Here is a 21,835-nt window from a genome sequence, read left to right as displayed (position 1 = left end):
ACATCTTGTGCTTAAAGGATTTTGTCAGTTGATAATAAAGTTATTTAGTTTCTTTAAAAAAGTGTAAATTTCTATACTAAATCAATCTATAGTAAATATAAATGGTTACAAAAGTTTGTATAAAGTTAATATTAGTCACAAACAACATATTTGTAATTATAATTGTTATCGTCGACTATATGCCAAAGACGGAATAGAATCATTTAGAGTCGTCTCAATATTTTGAGAGGCCCTGTGTAAAAAATTGAAGCAAGTTTAAATTGAATCGTGGATTTTTTTCAAGGGGACCTATTTAACCGTAAATTAATTGTGGAATATATGTTTGGAGGCCTTTTTTCCCATAGTTTAAGCATGAAAAAATGTGAGGCCCTGTGTTGTAGGCCGCCTTCCACACCCTCAAAGACGGCTCTAGAATCAATGAGTACGATTATATATAAGTCGTCACGTGTGGGTATGATTACGATGATAATTCACTTTTTACTTATTGATTTGGGAATTTTAGTGTTACTCTTACATATTCATTTCTCGCAACCACATCATAAATCTGCACCACCGCATCAGGAATCTACTTCATAAATTCATCAATAATTCTAGTTTACGAACGATGTTGGATATGTGAGTTCACACGAGAGAGAGGGAGAGAGAGAGGGAGAGAGAGAGAGAGAGAGAGAGAGAGTGAATTGTGTGGTTCCAAAAAATGTGATTTTGAAAAACTTTGCGCATTAAAATCAGAGTTTAAAAATATTTTGAAAATAGTTTTAAATATTAAGCAGCGGAAAATAGAATGCAGAATATAAATTGCGGAAAATAAAGAATTAAGGGAAAGACAAAACTTTGCGCAAAGCTATTGTGATAGCTTCCAACTCATCTGGTACCCCTTTAAGACATTTTAAAAAATATTTTCTTGAGAAAAATTCGTTCAAAAAATATGTTTTTTGTGTGTGATTTAGTCAAGCACTTTTACGAGAACGCCCTTATGATTTACAAAGTATTCACTCAGACTAATCATGATAGGGCTTTCTTGCACTTCAAGACTTTGTCAAATACTTTCTTTTATAGACACTTGCTTGAGTTCACCTGAGATTAGGCTTGAGTTGTATTCTATTTAATTCCCATCATCAGGTAGTTAAATCCATGAAACCCTTATACTTAAATTTGCATCTTTATCTGCTAAACAGCTTATGCTTGACTTGTCAAAATATATTAGTTGTCATCATCAAAAGTTGTTGTCCTTGTTAAAAGTATGTCACCTCAAAACAAGGTTCCACACTCTCCCCCTTTTTGATGATGACAACACATCTTACAAGGGAGGTGGTAAAAAAATAGCCCATAATGTTTTTTAGTAATTAAACTTCCCCTAAGTTAGATAGAGAGTATACTTCTCCCCCTTTGTCGAAATAAAAAAGGCGGGTAAAGATGCATTGTGAGGAATAAATAGGCAAATATAGGCAGACAAAACATTTAGGAAAGGGAATACATTGTCTTATTTAAAGATACTTAGAATTCAAAGTATAAGGATGGTAGTTACTGAATTGAAATTACGGAAAACAGGAAATAACAAGAAATTTAAACATATATGTGAGACTACTCTATGCCATAAGCATCATCACGCCTTTGATATTTTTTTCTTTATTTATTTTATTTGCTATGTGTTATACCCCAAAATTTGCCCGCATCTTTTTCTGAAAGAAGGTAACAGACTTCTGTCTAAAAATTGGGAGTTTCATATAATCTTGGATTTTATTTCATAAATATCCTGATTTCATGAATACTCGATTTTTAGAATTTTTCTTATACGGTATATTGGTTCGCAGTTGAATTTATTCTTACACAAACGCCAAGTACTGTTTATCATTTCACACACGCTGTTTATTTGAGATTTATTTGCAGATAAATAGTACTGATGCAGTTGGTACAGAATTAAATTTTTGCAGGCGCAGAGTCCGGGGATTCAGACTGTACTGGAGGACAAGTTTTTTGAGACCTCAAATGGATTTCATGGACCTCCATATGTCTCAAAGTACCACCATACAAATTTTCAAACTTCAATTCGCTCAGACGCACAGTCAGCAGCTCAAACAGTCAACAGACGACCAGTTTGACCGAAAAGTCAACAGACAGTCAAAAATGAAATTTTTTGTCAACATCCATATTTTTTCAGAAGATTCATCATTTGATCATTGGTTGATCATAATTCATCAAGGAAAGATCAAAAATCAACAAAACCCTAAGTTTCAAAATTAGGGTTTTCTCCTAAAAAGTCAACTGAACTTTGACCGGCCATAACTCTCTCCTCGTTCATTCAAAAAATTCCAACCAAAGCTTGTTTTGAAGGAAATTCAATTATCTTTCAAATTCAATTGGTCCCATGGTCACTGGATTCACCATTTGAAAAATATGAGCTCAGACATTACAGGTCATTTTCAAAGTCAACAAAAAGTGGTTTTTTGTCAAAGGCCATAACATCAAGATAACTTCTCCAAATGAAAAAAAGTTTCCAAAGTGGCTTGTAGAGGACATCTTGAGGTTTCTAAAAAGTACAAGAACTCATTCATATGGTAAAAATTGAGGGATTTATGCCTTGTTGAAGTTGGCTATTTTTTGGGAAAATGCATGAAATCAACATTGATCAAAAATGTTTTTTTTCCAAAAAGGGCCAAGTTTCCATGATCCAAACATGTTCCCAATAATGTTAAGGGCCTCCCACGACCAACCTAAGGCCCATAACATTTTATTTCTTTTTTGGTTTAATTTTATTACATTTAAAATTAAATTGAATAAGAAATGGTGCAAGATAATGTTATGTTGCTTTGATATTAAGCTAGAGCCCTCAAAATTGATTCAACTCTGCCCCAAAGAGATGGTACAGCAGGCCTAGGGCAAGAGAGTGAAGAAAATCAAGCCATGGTTGCTTGAATTCAAAGCTATACATTATTAAAAAAGTCAAAAATTCAACAAAGCAATGAATGCTTCTTAGCTTCAATTTGCAGCACTTCCTTGCTCATAAATAGCTCAAGATACTTCATCAACAAAGGAGGCACGAAAATATAGCAAGAAGCATAGCAAAGAAATTCACAAAAATTCTCCAAAAATTCCAAAACTTTGTAATTTTCGTTTTATGCTTTCCAACCATTATCAATACAAACAAACACTTTCAATCATCTTCTAAAGTGGTATAGAGTAAGAATAAACTCTTAATATGGTCCCATGAGAGTCATAACACATGCTTAGTGTTTACCATGAACATACATGTATAGTTTTCGTTTTCTTATGCATGCTTGGTTATAATGAAAACTAACCACTTGAATGGACTCATGGCATGATATAAAGTAGGTTTGAGTGATTACATGCAAGCTTTAACGTGGTTTTGAAGCTCCACCATTTTTGAGCTTCAAACATGTGAAGCTTTCGTTCTCCATGATGCAAGCTCCAAATGGCAAAACTAACAACGCTATCATGTTTAGAATGATCCAATTAGGTGATCTGGGTGGCCCTTGTTTTTTTTTTTATTTTCATTTTGTAGGTCGTTCAAAAGATTGAAGATTTGAAGGAAAAATCCGCAGGTAAATCTGCAGCAAAATCCGCAGGTAAAAGGAAGAAGATGATGAATAGTAAGGTTGAAAAATTGACCAGCATGCGTGGCACATCCTTGTTCTTCCATTGGTCCACCTTGCGCGCGTGGGTCCCAGTCTGGATAATAAATTCTCCTTGGATTCAGTGCACATCACCCACCATCATATCATGCTCCCTCATTCTTACAACCATTAGATCATGATATTGACACATCCAACGCATCAAAACGCACCACCATATCATAGACCTTCAAATTAATCACACAGGATCACAGCCTTATTTTATTTTCTATTTTTATTTGATTTAACTTCTAAAATTATTAAAAATAGTTTTAAAAATAAAAAAAATATAATAAAAATATTTTTAGGTTTATAAAATAATCTATTAATTTTTGACATAATAATATTTTATTTTTCTTAATAATTAAAATATTTTGTTTAGTTAATTAGTATATATTTATATATTTGCTTTTTAATTATTTCAACCAATCAAAAAATCAGAAAAAAATTTGTTCTTTTTATTAAATTTAGTTTATATATTATAGACTAATTTTGTATATATTTAGAATATTTTTCTCTTTAAGTTTTAATTATTTGTATGATTATTTGTATAATTATATGTTAATTTAACTTAATAATTTTCAAAACAACTTCAAAAAATCCAAAAAAAAATTAGTTTTTATTTTAAAATTAATTAACAAGCAATATGAACATATTTTAGACTTAATTTTTTAGGTTTAAATTTTATTTCTAATGCATAGCATTTTAATTAAATTAATTATGCATTAATTCTAATTAAAATCAACCATCCAAAAAACCAAAAATATTTCTTTTATCTTATTGCAATTTAAATTCCTAGATAAAGTGTATGGGTTGTCAAATTCATGTAAATAGCGTAGTTTACATTTCCCGCATAATCGATGTAATAGCGTAGATTTACTTTCCGCATTTTACATTCCCGCATTTTAATTCCAGTACATATAAAACTGCGTGTATGTCAAAGATAAAAACCGAAGCGTTAGATCACTAACTTCAAAGATAAAAATATCTGAATCAAAAAACACAATCACACTTGCACCTCTTAGGGTAATCCCTCTGTTACTCTTTTCAAAATGCAAAATCGAACCTTTGTTTACATCCGGTAAAAGGAGAATTTTCTAAAAGAAATGGGAAAAGACCTTATAAACTTAGGGTAGACCTCCTAATTGCTTGCTCAAATCAAAACAAACAAATGTCTCATATATCATTGTTTTTCAAAATAAAACTTTCAAAAAAGACAATACTTGGTATATATCCAAACAAGGATCATTACGAAGTTAACGTTCTTTTTTTCAAAACATCCTTCGAAAGGTAAAACACTTTGTATACATCCGCACAAGGATCATTATAAAGTCAATTTACAAAATGAATTTGAAAACCACATACAAGCATTTCAAGGCAAGACAAATGATTCAAAACAAGTGAGCTAAGCAATTAAGAGCCCATGGATAACCATGGATACAAAGGGTGCTAACACCTTCCCTTTGTATAACCTACCCCCTTACCCAAAATCTCTTAAAGGTCTTTTTCTGTTTCTTTTATAAACCTTTCCTTAATTGGATAAAAGAAAAGTCGGTGCACGACACTATGTTTTGACATATTCCACAAATTTGTTTGATATATATGTCTTCTTTTTCTTCTGGGTCTTCTTCCTCGGTGATTCAGTCATCCCTTAATTCCTCATACTTTATATCGATCTTCATGTCTCCGAGACTAGTGTAGTCAATTCTACTGTTGGATGAGATTGGATTTTCTCCTTAAGTCTCAATGTTGAAGGTACTTAATATTCTTGTGATCATTGATCCCTGAGGAAGTTTTACTTAGGGTTTCTCTTTAGAGCAAGACATGTGATGAAATATTACGTCCACGCAGCTTGTTGGAATATTATGGGTGAGAAGCTAGAGACAGATAATATCATCTTTGTTAACATAATTGTTGTTAATGTTTCTTGGGAGAAGGATTCTTTTTATAAGGTAGTGAATGATTCAAACTTTTGGCTTCGAAAGGCTTGTTGCAGTTGTGGCAGATCTTTTGGCCATCTTCTTTGTCTCTCGAACTTGAGCCTCTGAAGCAACTACTTTTACCAGAGAATCTCTTATTCCTTTTGGCCAGATGTTGAAATCTCTTAATGATAAATGTCATTTCCTCATCATCCGAGTTTGTGTAAATAACCCAATATTAGCTCACAATCAAATCCCTATTTTTTTTGTAGTTGGATCTCCAGGAAAAAGATCTACGGAAACAAAGTGGTTCAATTCAATCGCCAAGAAAAAGGAGAGATACGGATTCGAACTTATCATTAGAAACTCCTTCATCAAAAGCTTCTTCTGATTTGATGGCTCTTGAGGATTTAGAAGCTTTACCATTTGATTTCTTAGTAGTAGATTTTAGAGCCAGTGAGTTAGACAACTTCACAGGCTCGTCTCCATTCAGTTCCATTTCATGGCTCTGAAGGTTGCTAATCAAACTTGCAAGGCTTAAGGTATTCAGGTCTTTAACTTCCTAAATAGTTGTAACTTTAGGTCTGAATCTTACAGGAAGGCTCCTTAGAATCTTCTTGACATGATCTGCAGAAGTATAACTCTTGTTCAAAATATGAAGGCCTGATACAAGAACTTGAAAGCTAGAGAACATGGTTTCAATGTCTTCACCATCCTTCATTTTGAAGAGTTCATATTGGTGAACCAAAAGATTGACCCTAGCTTCTTTCACCTGTTGATTACCTTCATAGGTAGCACATAATGATTCAAAGATATTCTTAGCAGTTGACTTATTTACGATCTTTATGTATTCAGAGTGAGGTAGAACATCAACAACAATACCTTTTACTCTGTGATGTTTTTTGTATACTTTCTTTTGAGGTGGTGTGAGAACTTTTCTATCAGCAACCATTCCCACACCATTTACCTGAATATCAATGACATCCTCAAGGATGTCCCATAGCTTATCATCAAGCCTAATGATGTACGTGTACATTTTTCTCTTTCACCATTCAAAATGAGTTGAGTCACCACTAAATGCAGGTGGTTTAACAAAATATTGACTTTTTACAGAAGCACTATAATCATGTGAAATTCCAATGCCAGTAACATGACTATCACCATTATCTCTCATCTAGTATACTTTTTCTCTGCAAGATCTTTTTTTGTATCATTTTTAAGTGTTAAGCATAGATCGTGCTCTGTTGCCAACAGAAGGTGAGAAAATACACAAGAAGGAAGGGTTGAATTATGTATCTGATAACTACTGCCTTTTCAAAACAGCAGCTTCTGAACCTGATCAACTTCAAATTCTAAGCAAGAGTATGCAGCAGCGTAATAAGTTAAAGTGCATAAGCAAAAAGTAAATCACACACAATAATTATTTTGGTTCCTCTATAATGAGAGTAGTCCAGTCATCTTTTCGCACCAAATCTTTTCACTATAATCAGAACCTGATTACAATTTGCTTAAACACGCCAGTCCAAGACTTCCTGCTCAATCACTCTGAAATAGACTTCCTTGCCTAAACCAACTGTTCAGGGCTTCCTGCTCAATCACACTAGAAAGAGACTTCATTGGCTAAACCAATTGTTCAGGACTTCCTAGCTCAAACACTCAATATGAGACTTTTACAAATTCTAAAAAAAGTATAGGATTACAACAAAATGCTAGTGCCCCATTTGGATCATACTTGCCTTTAAAGGTAGGAGGATTTTCCTTCCAAAAAGTTGCCACACTACGGGATTAATCATTCGCACCAGCGTTAGGCTAATTCTGTATAGCTTAAGCCATCGCTTCTAAGGCAGCAACAATTGCAGCATCATTCCTTCTAGCCATCTTCTGTTCCACACCAACAACAAACAACAGTTAGAAAACTAAGGTGACAATACTCGATTGTCAAACAACACTGCGTACTTGACAACTTGGCCGGACGGATCGACCTGCTCTGATACCACTAATGTAACACCATAATTTACCCAGACGAATAATACTAAAATCAAAGTAAAAAATTTTCATTTAAAATATTCATCATATATTAGGATATCACATTCTTCAAAACATAAACATTTGCTCGCAATTATTAACTGATACATAACACATTCAATGTCGGATGAACCGATCAAAATAACATAGTATTCAAAAAAAAATTATTACGCAGCGGAAAATATCCATAATTCAAATAAAACCAACACAACAACTTAATTTAATAATTTCCAACATCAAAATTCAAGAAGATTTCAACAATAATTTAAAATCCAACAAAGAAACCAAACAAGCGTTCATCCCCCTAATGTTACCTATCAGAGCAAAAACGCTGACTCGAACTAACTGAAGGTAACCATCCTTCACTCCTGATCACCTGCACATTACTCATGTAGAGGTAACATTCAAACAGAAGGGGTGAGATATCATAACAATATAAGGAAACGTATGATAATAAGTATCTGAAGAATAAAGTTATACACATTTCATCAACTCCATAAAATTATCATCATCCATCAACACATAAAATACAAGTATTCGACAACAAACAACATATTATCACATCATCGGTTATAAAATGCAATGAGACTAATACCGAATCAGATGCATGTGGTACCAACAAGGCATAAGCCCTCAACATAATACCAATAAATAGAGGCAGCAACAAGGCATAAGCCCTCAACATAATACCAATAAATAGAGGCAGCAACAAGGCATAAGCCCATAACAACTTGCCCATCCAGGCCAACAACAGAGAATAAGCCCTCAATAATGCAAGGTATGTGACACCAACATGCAACAACACAAGTATGCAACCACAAGGCATAAGCCTTCTACAAACGCTAATACGGGCCATCACTCCACCGTCATCATACAACCATATCATATGCTTATAAACAACAATCAGCAAACAAGGTTCAAGATGTCTTTCTCAAACAAACCTCAATTCCAATGCATAAACTTAGAAAATTCAAGTATTCAGTTATCACCAAAACTGGCTCAAAGACTATTCAAACGATTCTAGAAAATTATGGAAAATTCACTAAAATTCATGATAAATCATTAGTATACAGGACTCAATTCAGTTTTGAGAAATATAAAAATTTCTCTCCCAAGTATCGCTAAGCGCCTTTAGCTCGCTGACCGAAATAGCGATTATGCAGAAAACTCTACTAGAGTCAGCTACTGTCCTAGCCACTTTTTCCCCCAAAAACACATCCTAGACAGTCCAGTTTTATGACAGAATCGTATATTCACATTCCTCTATTCATATAACATCAACTGGGATCATAAAAACACAATTCTACGACGTCACTTTCGACACTGAATTTACGGTCAAAATATGGAATTTTGCGAAAATCAACAAGACCAGATCTCACCAGATAGAAATCATACAAAACATATACATCACATAGCAACAAGTAATTGTCATCAAACATGCATCAATTTATCAACTATATGGATTTCCCATTCAAAACCAAAGAACATCAATATAGAAATCCAAACCCCATTCTTATCTACTAATCATCCTACCCAATCTTATAGAGTTAGAACCTCACACTTACCTTGAATTGGTGGTTCTCTGCTCTTATAATGGATTCCTCGTTCTAGCCTCTTTGTGCCTCTTCTCCTCTTCTACGATAACTTCTCTTTTTCACGTTCTATCTAACTTCCCTTTTCCATAATTCTCTTTTCTCTTTTAGTTAACCACTTACTAACTTCTACTCACTAATGGGTTTAACCAACAACACCCCAATATTCCTCATGCTAACACAACATAGGCCCAATTAATTATTTAGTAATTTATGAAGGATATAAAAACACTTAGAATGGGGGGTTTGAATAAGTGTAGCTTTAAAAACTTGTAAGATAAAAACAATTTGCACAATGATTTTTATCCTGGTTCGTTGTTAACTAAACTACTCCAGTCCACCCCCTTGGAGTGATTTACCTCACCTGAGGATTTAATCCACTAATCACACAAGATTACAATGTTTTTCCACTTAGACAACTTCTAAGTCTTCTAGAGTATACTGATCACAACCTGATCACTCTAGGAACAAACTGCTTAGATACCCTCTAAGACTTTCTAGAGTATTCTGATCAACAACCTGATCACTCTAGTTCTTACAACTTAATGTAAACAAATTCGTTTAAGAGTTACAATGCTTCTTATAAAGCTATTATCACAACTGTGATTTTCTCTTAAGTTTAAGCTTAATCTCACTAAGATATTACAACAGCAATGTAGTGAGGTTGAAGATGAAGTTTGAGAGCTTATTGAATTTGACAGCGTTTCTGTATATTTGCGCAAGTGTTGTATTCAGCTTCTCATCAGAACTTCAATATATAGGCGTTTGAGAAGATGACCGTTGGGAGCATTTAATGCTTTGCGTAATCCGTACAGCATTGCATTTAATGTTTTCACTCTTTTGTCAACTACCTCGAGTCTTGCTTTCGCTGTGTCTACTGACGTTGCCTTTAATAGCTTATAACGTTCCTTTTGTCAGTCAGCGTAGCCTGCCATCTTGTACTTGCTTCTGATCTGATGTTTGTGTAAACAACGTTTGAATATCATCAGAGTCAAACAGCTTGGTGCAGAGCATATTCTTGTCTTCTGACCTTGAAGTGCTTCTAAGCGTGATACCATGAGAACTTCAGTGCTTCTGCTTCTGATCTCAAGTTCTTCTGATGCTTCCATAGACCATGTTCTGATTCTACTTGACCATCTTCTGATGTCTTACCAGACCATGTTCTAATGTTGCAAGCTGAACCTTCTGAGTCAGTGCTTCTTGCGCTGATTTTGTGCATACTCTTTATATAATTCCTGAAATGGAAATTGCATAGTATTAGAGTACCACATTATCTCATACAAAATTCATATACATTGTTATTATCAAAACTAAGAATATTGATCAGAACAAATCTTGTTTTAACAATCTCCCCCTTTCTGATGATGACAAAAACATATATAAATGATATGAATTTGCAATCAGAATATTAGACGGCTAAAGACAATTACACAGCTATAGCATAAGCATATAGACATAGTGTGTGAATATGTCTCCCCCTGAGATTAACAATATCCCCCTGAGATAAATAATCCCCCCTGAAATAAATACTGGAAGAAATTTATAAATAAAGGACTTCCCTGAGTATTTTCCATTTCAATTGAGACGATCACATATGCTTAGATCTTTCAGAACATTCATAGCTTCTGATTCTTGCTTCCATAGGACAGCTTCAGAGCTTGAATTTCTTCTTGAATCATTGCATGCTAGATTGTATCAGAACATTGTTGAATGTACCAGAGCATCATCAGAGCATCTCTACATCCTGAAATGTTACAGAACAAACTAAACGACAAAAGTCAGAGCATGAATGAATCAGAACATAATATATGTATCAGAACATATAATGCGTATCAGAGCAAAAACAATAATGTTTTAGAGCATATTTAGAACTAAAACATGCATCAGAACATATAAGGAATAAGAATGTGTTAGAGCATATTCTATCATCAGAATATCATAACATTCTTCCTTCTTGCTTCTGATCTTGAAGCTTTACAGCACTCAGCTTGCTTCAAATTTCCATGAGCTTGATTCCATACAGAATTGCTTTTCCTCATGTCTTTGCTTCTCATGTTGAGCTTTTAAGAATATCTTCACTTCCTGCAAAACACTCAAAGACATAGAACTTGCAAATTCTGTTAGAAATGTGGAGACTTTCTCCCAGCAACTGATAATATAAATCAGATCATTTATCACAGTTTTCTCCCCCTTTTCGTCATAACATCAAAAACACAAAAGATTCAGATGAAAAACAAACAATATGAGAGAAAGAAGGATAATTTTCATTGATTGCAAAAGAGAATTATTAGAGGGTACAAGGAAGATGCATAGAAGACAAATGCAAGAAACAAAGAAACAACTAAGACACAAAGGACTAAGACGACCCTAGCTTAGACATAATCTTGGCCAGCATGTCATGAATCCCAGCATTGCTCTCAGTCTGCCTTTCCATGAAAGAGCGGAACTCAGCATTGATGTCTTCTTGCTTGTCCATACGAGAAGCTAGCTCAACTTGGTTCTTCTGAACAACCTCTAGAGTCTTCACCAGAAGAGAGGGTTCACCAGAAGAAGCTTCACAACTTCTGTTCAGAGGGACATCAATCTCAACAGCAGCTTCCATTGGCAGATCATCATCATGATTTTCCTCAACAAGAATAGTCTCAGCAGGATGATCTTCAGCATCAGTGATCGGTCACCATTTCTACTTAATTTCGTCATAAATTCGGCATAAGATCGTCATACTTGGTAACACTTTGTGGTTGTTTTCAAGAGTTTTTCGTTGATTCCTTTAATATTAGTTAATTGCTTGCATTATGTTTTTGTGCCCTTTATCATGTCTTTTTAGATGCTTTTGATCTCTCTACTTGGTGGTTGTAGATTAATTCTGGATCAGATGGAAATTGCACAAGTGTTGGTGTAAAAGAAGCTGAAAATTATGACATGCGTGTAGTATTTTGATCATAACTGGAGCTTTGTAACTCGGAATGACGCGGTTCCGGTGGCAAAATTTCGCTAACGAAAAGGGCTACAACTTTGATGTTGAAGTCAAAGCCAAAAGAGGCAGAGACGGACACGGTCAGACCGTGTCAAGTGACACGGCCGTGTCCAACCTGCTGAAGAATTCTCCCCAAAAGTGGCAGAAGCTGACACGGTCAGCCCGTGTCAAGTGACACGGCCGTGTCAGCCTGTGCGGACAGAATTTCTGATTTTCTATGTTTTTACAATTTTAAAGTTCTGGGGGCAATTTGGGTATTCCGGCTGAGAGCTGAAAACCTAAAGGGATTAAAAGAGGATTGAGAGACAAGGAGAAGGAACTTTTGATTGTACGATAGAATTCCAAAGAGAGGAGAGATAGCTTCATCAAGGATTGGGAAGACGAAGAGATTCAACGGTGGACACCATTGAAGATCAGAGTTCTCTTAATTATTGTAATGTCTAAACTCTTTGATTTTGTTTTCTTGAATATTATGAGAGGCTAAACCCCCCAATGCCAGGGGGTGTCCCTGATTTGAATTGTAACGACTCTGAATATCGTATTTCTTTAATCAAGTATTCGTATTTTGCAATTTGATTGTTTAATGTTTTTATGCTTTCTTTGTCGGCAAAACAAGATTGATCCATGGTTAACAATCTGTAGGACTACGGTTGTTAAGGTTTTTAAACAATTAAATCTTATAGTTATCACCTAGGACTAGGGATACCGTAAGGTTATTTGAACATTCTTGATCATTTACATCTTTGGTTTACAAACCTATGTTTCTAAGGACTTAGGCATTAGGATTGCAAACCATAAGGTTTTCACTAAGGACTTAGGAAAACACCCTTAAGAACAAATAGTTGCATCATATGAACTTGTTAAAGAGATCTTTTTACAGAGTCATTATAAGGCTGATCATACACCTACCTTGGCATTACTCTAAATTTATACACAAAAGCTTAACTTTAATTTCAGCTTATTTATTTTAATTCAGTTATTTCAATATAACAAAAACACCCATATGCTATTTTGTTTAATTGACTAGTTACAATAATTTATATTTCCTACGCAATCCTCGTGATCGATACTTGGGGTAAAACCCATTATTACTACATCGGTGAAAATAGTACACTTGCTATTTTTCCGATCAAGTTTTTGGCGCCGTTGCCGGGGATTGCTAAAATATAAGTGATTAATAAGTCAATTGAAATTTTGTTGCTCTGCAACTAAAATTTTATTTTTCAGCAATTTTTATTTTTTTTCCTCTTAACTAATCATTGTCTAATCTTGTATGCGAGGTAAGGCCTCAGCAGAATTTTGTTTTTTTTTTGACGCAGAACCAGAAAGATCATTGCGAGCACGACTTCGAGAAGCTAAGCAAAAAAGACTGACATCAAAAGAAGAATCAACCATAGTTTCAGAATCGGAAAACGAAGAAACACTATCGAGCCCATCCAAGCAGTCAGATTCAGAATCTGAAACTATGGCAGAGGATCCACCACCTCCTCCAGAAAGACTTTTAGGTGATTATAGAAGGGCGAACGCACCACTTGGCCGAATGACAATCGTAAATCAACCGGTCAATGTGGCACACTTCCAACTACATCCCTCTACTATTCGCCAGTTGGAAAGCAAGCCCTTTTCAGGAAGAATCAACGAAGATGCAAATAAGCATCTACAGAGATTCCTCACCACAACAACATCATTGAAGATCGAAGGCCATTCTGAAGAAGCCAAGAGACTTGTGATGTTTCCTTTCACTTTATCCGAAGATGCGGAAGAATGGTTTTACTCACTTCCAGCTGGGAGTATCACGACATGGCAAGAGATGGAAAATGCTTTCCTTAATGAGTATTTCCCTGCTTCAGTTTTCATTCGCAAAAGATATGACATTATCAATTTCAAACAGAAAGAAAGGGAATCACTTGGAGATGCATATAAAAGGTTTAAGAGGTGTTTGGTTGCATGTCTTACTCATAACATGGACCCAACCGAGCAAATGCAGACTTTTGTGAATGGTTTACGAGTCAAGACAAAACAACTCATAGACACTGCTGCCGGTGGCTCAACCAATTTCTCAACAGCCACTGGTATCAAAAGGATAATAGAAGCAATTGCCGCTAATGAGCATATTGAGTTGTATGATCGCACAATGAACCAACCAGAAGGAAAAATTAATTTAAAGCTTGCAGATCAGGTTGTTAAAATGGAAGATCAGATTGTGGCTGAGGTAGAAAGAAGACTAAAGAAGATGAATATTGGAGAACAGAAAGTAGCACAGGTTGAGCCAATCACATCAGTTATGTGTGAAATATGTGGTGGACCGCATTTTGCTATGCATTGTGTGGCAACGCAGGAACAGGTTGAACAGATTCATATGTTGAGGCAGAATAATCCATACGCCAACACATATAATTCAGGATGGAAAAATCATCCTAATTTCGCATGGAAAGACCAACAAGGAAATATTCAAAAGCAGGGACCCAACCAATATCAATCTCAAGCTCAGCCACATCAATACATACCTCCACAACAACCACCATACCAGCAACAATTCCAACACCATCCACAACAGTTCCAAACTCAAGGTCAACAACAATTTCAACAACAGGTACCAAAGAAAGAAGATTGGGAGATCACTATTGAAAAAATGGCAGCTCAAAACTCTCAATTCCAGGAAGAAACTAGGAGCAATCTAAGGAACACCAGCGCTTCAATCAAGAATCTGGAAATTCAAATGAGTCAGATAGCACAACATCTCACTCTACAGGCACAAGGTACCCTTCCGAGCTCAATTGTGAAAAATCCTAAAAACGAAGAGAAGATTAATGCTGTTACTACAAGGAGTAAGAAAGTGGCAGAACCGGAAAAAGAAAAAGAGGAAATAGATGATCCCTTGGTGATTGAGGTAGATTTGGAGATAAGAGAGAATGTGAAAGAGCCCGAAATTGTGATACCACCGGTTAAGCAACTTGAAGAGAAAAATAAGAAAGATGCTAAACCGGCAATCAAGCTTCCTTTTCCTTCTAGAGTGACAAAGAAGAATTCAACAGAAAAGGATTTTGAGAAGTTTGCAGCCTTGTTTAAAAAATTAGAGGTTAATCTACCTTTCTTTGAAGCACTTGAGCAAATGCCTTTGTACAAGAAGTTTATGAAGGAGGTTATCGGTAAAAAGAGGCCAATGGGGGGAGAACCAGAAATTGCAACAGAAAAGTGTAGTATAGTCTCTCCAGCAAGGAAGATCCCCATCAAGAAGAAAGACCCTGGAGCGGCGGCGATACCATGCACTATCAAGAACATAATGTTTAAAAAGGTACTCATTGATTCGGGTTCTAGTGTGAGTTTAATGCCACTGTCTATCTTTAAAAAGCTTGAATTGGGAAAGATAAGTGAAAGTGAGACAAAGTTGAAGTTCGCTGATCACACCATCAAGAAATCATATGGGATAGCTGAAGACGTACTAGTGGAGATTGGCAAGTTTGTATTCCCTGTTGACTTCCACATCATGGACATTCCTGAAGATGAAGAAACTCCTATCCTTCTTGGGAGACCATTTTTGTTGACAAGTCGTTGCAACTTTGACATTGAGAAAGGGACTCTGACGGTGAAAGCCTTTAATGAAGAATTAACCTTAAAGATGCTAGAAGTCAAGAAACAAAGTGAAGGTGTACATGATCAAGCTTCTGTTGGTATGATCGAAAGTGAGGGAGAATACAAAAGCCCTAAACATCTCCAAGAAAAAGTTTCAAGCATAGCTTCTCAGGTGGAACTAGCTCATGTTTCTAACAAAAGTCCTAAGGTCGCTATAGAAGTTAAGAAGAAAAAGAAAGAAGCAAATCAAAGTGAGAAGATGAAAGTGGATAGTAACTTGAAGAGAAAAGCAACCAGGTTTGGAGAAGTGACAAGCAACCAGATTTGGAGGAGGAAGTACCCTCCTTAATAAAGGGTAATGGACCGTCAAGCCATGCGACGTTAAACGAAGCGCTTCGTGGGAGGCAACCCACGGTTTTAATAATGCGGTTTACTTTTTGTTTTGTTTTTAAGAAAATAAAGAAAAGTGGGTCTCTCTGGTGAAAGCTAGGAAGCGGAAGCTGGAGTCGCAGTACCCTCTGTGAGTTCACCCTCGCTATCTCAAATTGAAACATTGAGGTCAATGTTTCATTCAAGTATGGGGGGGTTTTATTGCGTTCTGTTTTTTATTTTGAGTAGTTGTTTTTCCTAGTATTTCTATGCTATTATGTTTACCAAGTGTTACAGATTGATGAGATTTACCGGATGGTTGATGGAGTGGTAGTAAAAGGATGAAAGATCCAACCCAAACTTGCATCCCAGGCATCCCTGGAAGTTGATTCAACCAAAAATAATTGTTGGACGCAACTTGATGACACCGGACCGAGATTGAAAGTTGGTAAACACGAACCGAAAAAGGAGCAACATCACACGATAAGTACTATGGATCCTGTAAGCTATGCCCAACATGGTGAGAACACAAAAAAAGCCAAAAATATATCATCATAAGAGAGTAGTCAGGTATGACTTTATCACTTTGAATTTGCGTATATTCTGCTCATATGACACTACATGATCACACACACTGAGGCACGTTGTTTCTGTTTCCCTCTGAGCCTTTCTAGTCTTCCCATGTTTATTTTTATCCATTGTAAACCCATTTGAGCCTGTATCCCTTGTTTGTGTTAACCACATATATTAACTCACGGCCAAAAAAAAAACTAATTTCTTACCCTGCTCGGCATAAGTGTTGTAATGTTGTGTTATATCAGTGCAAAAATTGTAAGTTTGGGGTAGTACACCTAAAGAATGGCGAGTGCGAAAAAAATGAATGAAAAAAAAAAGAGAAAAGAAAAATGTTAAGACATCAAAGTTCCTTAAGAAAAGGAAGAATTCGAAGAAGCACTCGCCTAAAGAAAAAGACTCATTGATTTATCACACACTCAAAGCAAAAAAAAAAAGGAATAGAAATAAGGGTGTGGTTAAATCCTATGATGCTATAAGAAGCACGAAAACAAGAAAAACAACATGAATGCTGAGCCTATAACCCTTGTGTATCCTTTTCCTTGTTTATCTCACCGCACCTAAGCCCCGCTACATCCCAAAGACCTCAAAAAGTGTGTGTAGAGTGTTTGTGTATGAAAGTAGAGTTTACTCAAATTTAAAAGTTGGTATTGCATATCATGACTTGTGAGTGAAGTTCATTTTAACCCCGAGAGAATTGGTGAGAAATGTGAAAAAGCTTGCAGGTGAAGGAGTACTTTGACGTGGAAGTGAAGCGGAAAACCCGGTTCGCGAAACTGAAAAAATTGACCGGAAAGGTATAAGTTGAGTTGCGAAAAACATTGGTTGTATTGTGGTAGCGTGAATTCAGGGGTGACCTTTGTTTTGTTCTCTCATGCATCACTTGAGGACAAGCAATGAGATAAGTTTGGGGTTGTGATCGGTCACCATTTCTACTTAATTTCGTCATAAATTCGGCATAAGATCGTCATACTTGGTAACACTTTGTGGTTGTTTTCAAGAGTTTTTCGTTGATTCCTTTAATATTAGCTAATTGCTTGCATTATGTTTTTGTGCCCTTTATCATGTCTTTTTAGATGCTTTTGATCTCTCTACTTGGTGGTTGTAGATTAATTCTGGATCAGATGGAAATTGCACAAGTGTTGGTGTAAAAGAAGCTGAAAATCATGACATGCGTGTAGTATTTTGATCATAACTGGAGCTTTGTAACTCGGAATGACGCGGTTCCGGTGGCAAAATTTCGCTAACGAAAAGGGCTACAACTTTGATGTTGAAGTCAAAGCCAAAAGAGGCAGAGACGGACACGGTCAGACCGTGTCAAGTGACACGGCCGTGTCCAACCTGCTGAAGAATTCTCCCCAAAAGTGGCAGAAGCTGACACGGTCAGCCCGTGTCAAGTGACACGGCCGTGTCAGCCTGTGCGGACAGAATTTATGATTTTCTATGTTTTTACAATTTTAAAGTTCTGGGGGCAATTTGGGTATTCCGGCTGAGAGCTGAAAACCTAGAGGGATTAAAAGAGGATTGAGAGACAAGGAGAAGGAACTTTTGATTGTACGATAGAATTCCAAAGAGAGGAGAGATAGCTTCATCAAGGATTGGGAAGACGAAGAGATTCAACGGTGGACACCATTGAAGATCAGAGTTCTCTTAATTATTGTAATGTCTAAACTCTTTGATTTTGTTTTCTTGAATATTATGAGAGGCTAAACCCCCCAATGCCAGGGGGTGTCCCTGATTTGAATTGTAACGACTCTGAATATCGTATTTCTTTAATCAAGTATTCGTATTTTGCAATTTGATTGTTTAATGTTTTTGTGCTTTCTTTGTCGGCAAAACAAGATTGATCCATGGTTAACAATCTGTAGGACTATGGTTGTTAAGGTTTTTAAACAATTAAATCTTATAGTTATCACCTAGGACTAGGGATACCGTAAGGTTATTTGAACATTCTTGATCATTTACATCTTTGGTTTACAAACCTATGTTTCTAAGGACTTAGGCATTAGGATTGCAAACCATAAGGTTTTCACTAAGGACTTAGGAAAACACCCTTAAGAACAAATAGTTGCATCATATGAACTTGTTAAAGAGATCTTTTTACAGAGTCATTATAAGGCTGATCATACACCTACCTTGGCATTACTCTAAATTTATACACAAAAGCTTAACTTTAATTTCAGCTTATTTATTTTAATTCAGTTATTTCAATATAACAAAAACACCCATATGCAATTTTGTTTAATTGACTAGTTACAATAATTTATATTTCCTACGCAATCCTCGTGATCGATACTTGGGGTAAAACCCATTATTACTACATCGGTGAAAATAGTACACTTGCTATTTTCCGATCAATCAGCTTCTCCCATAGAAGTATCTTCTTCATACTCAGGAGCAGGAAGATCAGAATCTCCATTCTCAAGAGCTTGAAGAATGGCAGCAAGAGTCCTTAGAGCAGAAGGACCTTCAACTTCTGGAGGATCAACAACTTCTGGAATGACCAAATTGGGGTCTTCCTCAGAAGGATTTTCCCTCAGAAAGTCAAACAATGACTTAAAGTCTCCAGTCAGAACTGGATACTTAGGTCACCAGACCACAATCTCCCTACAAGGATTATTGTTCAGCAACTCATCAACAAACATCTTCTCCTTAAGAACTTTCCTGTTTCTGATGGGATGATAGTATACACCATCATCAGCTTCTAGTCGATAGCCAGCATAACCAGGGTAGAGAAGGCAGTATGGGTTGGATTTTCTGGTAGGAAAGGGATGGGATAGAGAAGGTGGAACTGTTGTGATTGAAGAGGATGGAATATCTGTGGGGAGGATTGATGAGGATGGGATACCAGAAGATATGGGAGGATGGACATTTAGTGGAGTGGGGTTCAAAACAGGTGAAGAAAGAGATGGTTGAGGAGGATTTGGAATGGTGAAGGTGTTGTGAGGTTCAGAAGGAGGAGGTTGGATAGAAGATTGAGGTTCAGAAGGAGGTGGTTGGTATACTTGCTTGGGAAAATTTGAAGTACTTTTAGTACGGAAAGATTCCCTGATGCGCTGATCTTGATATTCTTGGGAGTTTACTTTGACAGTATCAAAGGTGACCCTTTGCTTCTTGGCTTTCTTGGCTTCTTCTTCTTGAGCCTTTCTCTTCAGCCTTGCTTCTTGCTTCTTCTGATCCTTCTTCTGAAGGTCAGCCAGAGAAGGAAGCACTCTTCCACGAATCCACGGAGGATCAATAGAAGATTGAGTTCTTACAGAAGCTTCCAAATAATGCTTAACAGCCTTGTGAAGTTCTGCTTGGAACAAGGTAGCAAAGCCTTCAACCGGAATTCTTCTGGTCAGAATATCTGGGAAGATTACAGGAACAGAAGTTATCTCCCTGATAAGTTCCAATCTTAGCAGATCAAAACCATTGAAGACATGACCTTGAATGACTCCAAAGAATTTGGACGTTCCAATAGTCCTTAGAGAGTCCATCAAATCACTTTCTATCAGAATGTCTGAAATCATTCTGGCGAAAGGAATAGCATTTCTTGGAAGATGAGGATACTTCTCACGTTCTTCATCTCTTGACTCTTCAATAGCCATCTTCAGATTCTGAAAAAGAATGTTGGAGATGTTGAGTTCAATTCTTCTTCCAATGCAGAAAAGAGTATATTTGTGGTCAGGACTAATGTAAGAGGAGGAGAACGATCTTCTTCTGTGATGGAGAGAACCCAGAATAATCTCAGCCCAAACTTGATAGAACGCCCTCAATGTACTAGTTTTATGAGATTCAATACCAGTAGCATACGATATTTGTCTTTCAACCTGTAACCAACTAACTCTGGCATGAAGAGGACCAATGCATCCTTCTTCATCATCCAAGTTGTACAGCTTCCTGATCAACTTCTCAGTTATCACAACTTCATGCCCTAACATGAAGGAGATGATTGTAGTTGGAGTAACCGTTACATGAGCCCAGAAATCTTTCACAAGAGCCGGATAAATTGGTCCAACCAATCTATCAAGGTAGTTTGACCACCCTTGTGCCAATACCTTTGCATCAGGTTTGAAACCATGTGCTTTCAGATTCTCAAAATCCACCGAAGACTCACAAAGAACTTCCATTTCTGATGTAGGAATGGAACAGGTCTTCAATGGAGCATACCCATGCTTGCTGAAAACCAGATGAGTGGAAGAAACTTCTGCTTGGCTTGAGGAACTTGACGAAGGATTCATGATGAGATGCTAAGTTGTAGACACAAGCTAGGGTTTATGTGATGAATGCAAAAAATGAGGGACGAATGAAGAGAGAGAGTGAAAAAGATGAAATGAAGATGAAGTGAGGTATTTAAAAGATTGAATAAAAGAAAATAATAAATGCAATATGGTTTAAATGAAATGATTACAGAAAAACATGACATCAATTTGCATTTAATGAGATATGACGTTAGGAGAGATAAAGTAACAAACTGAAATGATTTGCACAGTTACCTAGGGCGGCATCTCCTCAACTGCACGCATGCTTGTCCAAAAATAGTGAACACGTGTTCATTTTCTGGAAAGACTGGTGACAGCTGTTTTGCTTTAAAAAAGATTCTGAATCAACTTGGATAATGAAACGTTAGAAATAACATAATCAGAACTTCTAATTGATCATTATCAGAACTTCTTATAAACACATAGTCCCAACACATTTCAGAATTTAACCATACATAAGATCTTCTCATCTTCTCATTCTAGGCATAAATCCATACTGATATTCTTCAGAATGAACTTAAACCTATCTTCAGCAAGGGGTTTTGTAAAGATATCAGCCCATTGATGGTCTGTATCCACAAAGTTTAAAGAGAGAACTCCCTTCTGAACATAGTCCCTAATAAAATGATGTTTAATCTCAATATGTTTAGCTTTGGAATGTAAGATAGGATTCTTTGATAAACATATGGCAGAAGTATTATCACAGAAGATAGGAATGTTACTCTCATATATTTGATAATCTTCTAGCTTACTCTTCATCCAGAGCATTTGTGTGCTACAACCAGCAGCAGCAACATATTCTGCTTCTATTGTTGAGAGGGCAATGGTAGCTTGCTTCTTGCTGTACCAGGAGATAAGATGACTTCCTAGAAATTGACAACTTCCAGAAGTACTCTTCCTTTCAATTCTATCTCCAGCATAGTTAGCATCC

The sequence above is a fragment of the Vicia villosa genome, linkage group LG5, assembly GCF_029867415.1.
Source record: "Vicia villosa cultivar HV-30 ecotype Madison, WI linkage group LG5, Vvil1.0, whole genome shotgun sequence".
NCBI lineage: Eukaryota > Viridiplantae > Streptophyta > Magnoliopsida > Fabales > Fabaceae > Vicia > Vicia villosa.
This window is presented reverse-complemented; position numbering follows the sequence as displayed.